Source organism: Coenobita brevimanus, chromosome 17, assembly GCF_032717465.1.
Source record: "Coenobita brevimanus isolate Jiangsu-jjx chromosome 17, ASM3271746v2, whole genome shotgun sequence".
NCBI classification, from domain to species: domain Eukaryota; kingdom Metazoa; phylum Arthropoda; class Malacostraca; order Decapoda; family Coenobitidae; genus Coenobita; species Coenobita brevimanus.
Genome location: NC_136970.1, coordinates 14,502,685 through 14,510,414, shown reverse-complemented (window position 1 = coordinate 14,510,414; position 7,730 = coordinate 14,502,685).

The following is a 7,730-nucleotide window of genomic DNA, read 5'->3' as shown; positions in this document are numbered from 1 at the left end:
GAAATTTTTTTACAAAGTAATAGGATTGCAGGTACGAAAGTGGTACACAAACAGAATGGAATAAAAAGGAGGAAGTTAGTAGAACCATGTCATGACAAGTATATAAACAAGATGATAAAGATGATGTACTCAAATGTGGATGGAATGGTATCTAAATTACTAGAGATGAATGATTATGCAAGAGAAAATGAACCACAAATAATATGCCTAACTGAAACAAAATTAACACCAAGGATATCCAATGACATACTAAACTTAGAGGAATACAATATATGGAGAAGAGACAGAAATTTAAGAAAAGGAGGAGGAATTATAATATTAACTAAGAAAAATCTAAAAGTCAATGAAATAAAACTAGATATACCATCACAAGTAGAACTGATTGCAGTAGAGATCAACACATCTGAAGGTAAAGTAATTGTAGCCAATTTGTACATGCCACCCAGATCAAACACATGGGAAAGAGATGAATATGAGGACCTGGCAGAGAGTACAATTCAGAGTTTAAGATCATTACTACATAAAATGGAAGAGAAATCGGAAAGAATTATACTAACTGGGGATTTTAATACAAATATAAATTGGAATACTCTAGACATAATTAGCCAAGAAAGCTGTTGGGACCAAAAGCTCCTGGATCTCGTGCAAGAGTTTTTCCTAACGCAACATTTGAGGGTAACCATCAGAAAAAGAGGACTTGATGTACCTTCAGTGCCCAAAAACAGTTTGAGGAGGATATAATAAATAAAAGTAGTGATCAACCAAAGCTGTTTTACAGCTATATCAGAAGCAAAACCAAAGTAAAAGATATATTGCAATCCATTACGGACGAGGGAATCACTTATACACAAGAGAAAGATAATTGTGAAGCACTAAATAAGAATTTCCAATTAGTTTTTACAGAAGAAAAAAAGTTTGAGAGGGACTATGTGGAACATGCATGTCCACACATACTACCAGATATACAAATAGCAGAAAAAGTAATACAGGAGGAGTTAAGTAGATTAGACAGAGGAAAAGCAAGTGGTCCTGATGAAATTTCATGTTCGGTACTACGAGAATGTGCAAAGGAGTTAAGTAAACCATTATTTTTAATTTTCAAGAAATCCTTGAGTCAAGGTAAGCTACCTGATATTTGGAAAAAAGCAAATATTGTTCCCTTATTCAAGAAAGGAAACAGACAAAATCCACTCAACTACCGACCAGTATCACTGACCAGTTTTGTAAGCAAGGTATTAGAAAAGCTTATAAGAAAAGCTTGGGTAAATCATCTAGAAGAACACAGTATGATAACAGAAAGACAGTTTGGTTTCAGAAAAGGAAAATCATGTGTTACTAATCTGTTGAGCTACTATGACAGAGTAACAAACACAATACAGGAAAGGGAAGGATGGGTGGACAGTATCTATTTAGATTTCAAGAAAGCTTTTGACACAGTACCACACCAAAGACTTTTATGGAAACTGTACCATCAAGGAGGAATTCGAGGCAAACTGTTTTGTTCGATGCAAGACTTTCTCATAAAAAGAGAAATGAGAACAGTACTATGAGGAAACTACTCATCATGGAAAGAAGTGACTAGTGGAGTACCACAGGGTTCAGTGCTGGCACCAATCATGTTTTCAGTGTATATAAATGATATAAACAGTAACACTGGAAATGAGAGCTATCTGAATATGTTTGCAGATGATGCAAAAATACAAAGGAGAATTACTAACACAGACTCTTGTAAAGAGCTACAAGAAGAATTAAATAAACTTCATGAATGGAGTAGTACATGGCAAATGGAATTCAATGTGGACAAGTGTCATGTAATCAAGTTTGGTAAAAGTGGAAAAAGACCTGATTGGGATTATAAGTTAGGAAATAAAACCCTATACACATCAGAAAGAGAGAAAGACCTCGGTGTGATTATCAATAACAGACTATCTCCGGCTGACCACATCAGCGAGAAGGTACGGAACATGTATACACTGCTTGCAAATATGAGCATAGCATTCACATACATAAATGAAGACATGCTAAGAAGGATAATAACATCATTCATTAGACCAACCCTGGAATATGCATCAGTAGTCTGGAGTCCTCATCTCAAAAAGCACATAGACAAGATTGAAAAAGTTCAAAGGGCCGCTACAAGATGGATACCAAGCTTAAGGGGCCTAAGCTACGAAGAAAGACTAAATAAACTGAATCTACCAACACTACAGGAGACAAGGAAAAGAGGTGATATGATAATGCTATATAAGTGCATATCAGGGAAGGAGAAAATAGACATAAATGATTACTTAACATATGGAGAAGCATCAGCAAGAGGACACTGCAAAAAACTGCATAAGAAGAGAGGTGATAAAGACGTAAGGAGATTCAGTTTCCCAAACAGAGCAATTGATCAATGGAATGCACTACCGAATGAAATAGTGTGTGCCAAAACAATTCACAAATTTAAGGATATGTACGATAAATATGGTTTAAGACACGGGACAGTACGAGCTTGACTCATTCCTGTAAAGATACAATTAGGTAAGAACACACACACACACGCCCGTTTTTGTTGTTTGCTCTCAAAGAAGCAGTTTTGTGTTTACTGCTACGAACTCTGTAGCACCAAAGTAAATTAACAAATCCCTGGAATACAGAACCACTCTCCTGTGTATTTGAAGATTTGGAGGCCATATTTATTTCTGTCGTGTCACAGAAATGCTGGCAACTCTTTTCAGATACTTGAAATTCAACGAAACTTTCCCGATTTTTGTGAAACTGGTTTGAAGTGACAGTGCTGGAGAGAAAGTAATAGTCATCATTATAAACTTTTTTCAGTCAACTACTATTACTTGTACTTGTTAGCCTTGTGTGCTTAAGTTTTAGATATTTGCATATTGCACCATGTTTTCTTGTTATCTTTCCTATGCCTCAATCCCTCGGCTGCCTCTTCGTTATCATATTTTTTCATATCATCTGCTTCACTGGAGATATGACCTAACCATGCCCAATGCCACTTTTTACGACAATTATAGTGACAGCAAGGCCCGACCATGAGACAGGAAGACCCGACCATGATCATTTGTATCATGCCCTTTATATGACAGATTCAGTGAGAACAATATGTTGATGTAAGAATGTATGTCTAGAATGTAAGAGAATCATTCACGGCAGTGTGTTGATGCGAGCTGTGACGTATGACAGTGACTGGAGGACACTTTTAGGAAAGGATAAATAAGATTGTGAGCAGTATATGTGAAGTACCTGAGGGATGCATGTTTGGAGTTGCCTGGAGAGATTGGTGGACAATATACGAGTATGTAAATAAAGCCAAGTGGTGGTAGTTCAGTTAGTTAAGCAGAAAAAAGTTATGTGGTTTAATCATATGGAGAATGAAAGGCTAACAACGAGAATGAATAGGAGCTAAGCTGATGGCAGAATGAGAACAAAACTGCCAAGAATGATGTGGAAAGCCAGCCTCTTCACTTCAAGCACGTTGATTGCATTTGATTCTTTTTTTTTTTTTTTTTTTTTGACGATTTTGTTAAGCATGGGAGAGATTTGCTCAATTTAAGGTGTTAGATATTGTGTCAATTATCCCCTTAGCTATTCTTCTTAACCTAAAAAAAGTCGTTTTGTAATCGACTCTGTCACAGGGTTTTTGAGAATATGCAATATTAAACTCCTACTAATTCCCCCCCTCCTGCCCAAGCCGAAGCCCCTATGGACTCAATGTGATAATCCAATATTTGAGAGCATATTTGTATGTGATATTGTCAGTGGAACATAGATATGTGTCACGAAAAGGAATTATGTTCATTATCAATCGTTAGGCTTAGAGGCTATATGAGTGTTCACTGTTTCAGGGCTTCGCCTCTCACCCTCCCCAAGGCCCTATGGCGTGATGACAAATACGTATATAATGAAGCCAATGCATAAACTGTATTTTGTGTGAAAGATATTGTGGCTGGCTTGGTGAAATTATGGATTTAGTTAGCATTATGGACGCCATGAACCATAGTGTGGAATGGGGCGGCATCACGTACAGTTTTTATAGTCGGGAAGGGAGAATTAGAGGTGTTTAGGGATGGAATTATTGTGATTCTGATAGTGAAAATGCATATGGAATTGTGTGAAATATACGCCAAACATGTTCCGGGTGATCGTGAAGCAGTGTGGTTGTGCCAATACAATAGAGTTGCATCGTACTCTCCCGGTGAAGGATGCTGCATCGCAGTCACGTTGAACCATAGTAAGGAAGGAATTGCGGAGGTTAGGGTGGAATCATTGTGGTAGTCATGTATTTCTGTATGACACTGTGTGAAGTGTAAGTGAAATGTGCCACATATCCTCATGACGGCATAAATTATGGTGAATAGTGTAGGTGAGCGATACTTTAGTGGCAGGTGTGCTTTGAAAGGTAATGATGCCAAGGAATGAAGGGACATCAGTGAACATGTACTGTAGCTTGGTCTGACATTTAGTGATAAATTATACTTTATGTATTATATACGTGAACCGTGCCGCGAGTGTTCATTTAGGTGCGTAGCATAGGTGAGCGGTACTTTACCGGCAGGTGTGCTTTGAAAGGTAACGATGCCAAGGAACGAGGGACGTCATTGAACAGGTACTGTACCTTGGTCTGACATTCAGTAATAAATTATACTTTATGTAAAATATACGTGAACTGTGCCGTGAGTGTTCATTTAGGTGCGTAGCATAGGTGAACGGTACTTTAGCGGCAGGTGTGCTGTGAAAGGTAACGAGGCCACGGAACGAGGGACGTCAGTTGAAAGGTACTGTACCTTGCAATATCGGGCAACCACGGACGTCAGTGGACAGGTAGTGTACCTTGTTAAAACAATTGCTGAAATTTATGATTCTTCTCTAAAATGTTTGTGATATGTGCCACGAGTGTTCGTGGAAAATATTGTATCATGTGTTGGGGGAACGTTTGAGGAAAGAGGAGAAAATATGTCTGTATATATATATATATATATATACAGTAAAAGTCCAATTCTTTGGCATCCATTTCCCCGGCAAATCTGACATTTCGGCAGTTTTGAGAAATGGTCCCCTTTACGAAAATTTCTGATCGTTCGGCAGATTTTCTGATTTTTTTTCGTCAGTCTTGAAATTCTCCATGAGGCTCGCCAGCTAGCTACCCGCCTTTACCCGCCTTAGTGAGTGAGATAGTGGAAGTAATGGAACGAGTCTACCACTGCCATGAAGCTCAGAGGCTAGCTCATTCTCCCATAGCATAAAGAGAGGACAATCATGTAGTGAGTCTAGCATGGGAAAGAGAATCTGTTTCGCCATTCTTCCGAGTTGTTGCCATGCTGCTGCAGACATCTCTCAATTCTTCTGTGTGCTTTTTGAACTTCGTACCGAAATTTATCTGAGATTACTATCCGAGTGTGCTGTAAGCACCGTAACATCAGACAGGAGCATTGTAACACCTGAGTGGACCAGCCATGTGTTGTGAACAGTATAAACATCTGCGTGCTTTGAAAATGGCCTCCACGAGTGGAAAGTTAACTGGTCTTAGCAAGAATATGTAAATAAGGAACCTACTATAAGTTTAGGTCAGTGCATGTGAACTTGTAGGCCTACTGCACCATTACATACGTAAATAAGGAACCTGCTATAAGTTTAGGTAAGTGCATGTGAACCTGTAGGCCTACTGTACCATTACATTTATATGCAGTATGTTCACTAATTTCTTTATTTTTCATATTCTTGTATAGTACTGTATTCATTACAGTATTGTACAGTATCAAACAGTATACAGTACTCTCTCCAAACACATTTGTAATGTTATGAGTAGTGATGATAGTGTTCACCGAAACATATAAGGTATTGAGTGGGTAGGGTTATTGATAATTCGGCAATTTTGATTTTTCGGCACTTGCCTGGTCCCATAATGCCGAAAAATCGGACTTCTACTATATATATATATATATATATATATATATATATATATATATATATATATATATATATATATGTTTATATATGTGAGGGAGTATATCATGTGTGGGGAGAACCTTCAGATATTGTGTGGGAGTATATTATGTGCGTCGTGAAACCTAAGGGAAGGAGGTTTGAAAAATAAAAAAATAAAAATTATATATATATATATATATATATATATATATATATATATATATATATATATATATATATATATATATGCAGACTAACCACGGGAGAAATGAAAGGAGCGACAGTGAGTACTTTCGTATATTACATCCTCAGACAGAGTGAGACAGAAATGTAAAGGGTAGAGGTCTTTTATGCACACCCGCGGCAGGTAGTGGCACACAGAACAATGGATGACCTGAATTTTTACCTGCAGCTTAATTTAGGGTCACCTGCAGCAGGGAGTGGAACACAACAAAGGATGACCTGAATCTAAAAATACACGTGACAAAGGAGGAGGGAGTAGGAGGGGAGGAAAAGGGAGTGGGAGGGAGGGGGAAGGGGAGAGGGGGGAGGGATAAATACTGCTGCTTAACTTAAGACCTAGAGAATTAATGCTTGGTGTGTCCCACACAGGTGTGACTACACCACCAGGAGATGACAGGGAACAATCACGTGTTAGTCTGGGGGATAATGCTTTAAAATTAATTCAGTTAACAATTTATCACACTTAAAATGATCATAGCTCATGTTTACATTCTTTTCATATGTGCCAGAAATTAGACGAGATTCTATTACATTTCTTTCATCTAAGCTTTTTGATCTTGCTAGAATCTTGGAGCCTGTCCAGTCAATATGGTGATCACTGGATGCTTTGTGCTGAAATAAACCACTACTCTGTTGGGCTGTTCTTACACTGTATTTATGTTGTTAGATTCTAGTTTCCAAATCTTTTCCAGATTGTCCTATGTAAAATTTGTTACAACTTTTACACGGGATTTTTTAAACAACGCCTGAATTACTGAAAGCGCTGTTCTTGATGAGGGTTTTTTTAATGGTGTTCTCATATTTGACTACTACTTGTACATTGAGTTTCCTCAGTGTGTGAACAACTAAAAAGTGATCCAACTGAAAAACAAAGTAGAAAATTCCATAAAGAAATCAAGACTTTGCTAAGAGGAAGGGATGACTTGATCAAACAGTTCTCTGTGCAAATTCTATCTGCACCATATATGTATGGCTTGATTAAAACTCACAAACCAAACAACCCCATCAGGCCAATTGTAAGCTCTGTAGGCTCTACGACATACAAGCTTTCCAAGTGGCTTGTAACACTGTTGTTCCCCTGTTGTAGACACTATCTCTGATTCATTTGTACAAAACAATAAGGATTTGGTAAGTTAAAATCTCTAAATGTCATGTACCCCTACAAATTAGTCAGCTTTGATGTTAAATCATTATTCACAAATGTTCCTGTTGATGATGTTTTAACTTTCCTGCCAAGCATTCTGGGTAGTAACACTGATGGTATTCCCTCTGAAAACATTATCAAGCTACTTAAATTGTGCATTGTGAACTCTTCTTTTACTTTTGAAGGTAAATTTTACACACAAAAATTTGGTATGGCCATGGGTAATCCCCTCTCCTCAGTTCTGGCAAATATTTACATGGAGTACTTTGAGAAACATTTACTGATCTCCATAAAGGAGCAAAACATAGTTTGGCTACGATACGTTGATGATATCCTGTGTTTCTGGCCTAACAGTCTTCCCATTGATGAATTTCTCCTGCAATTAAATTCTTTAGTTCCATCGATTAAATTTACT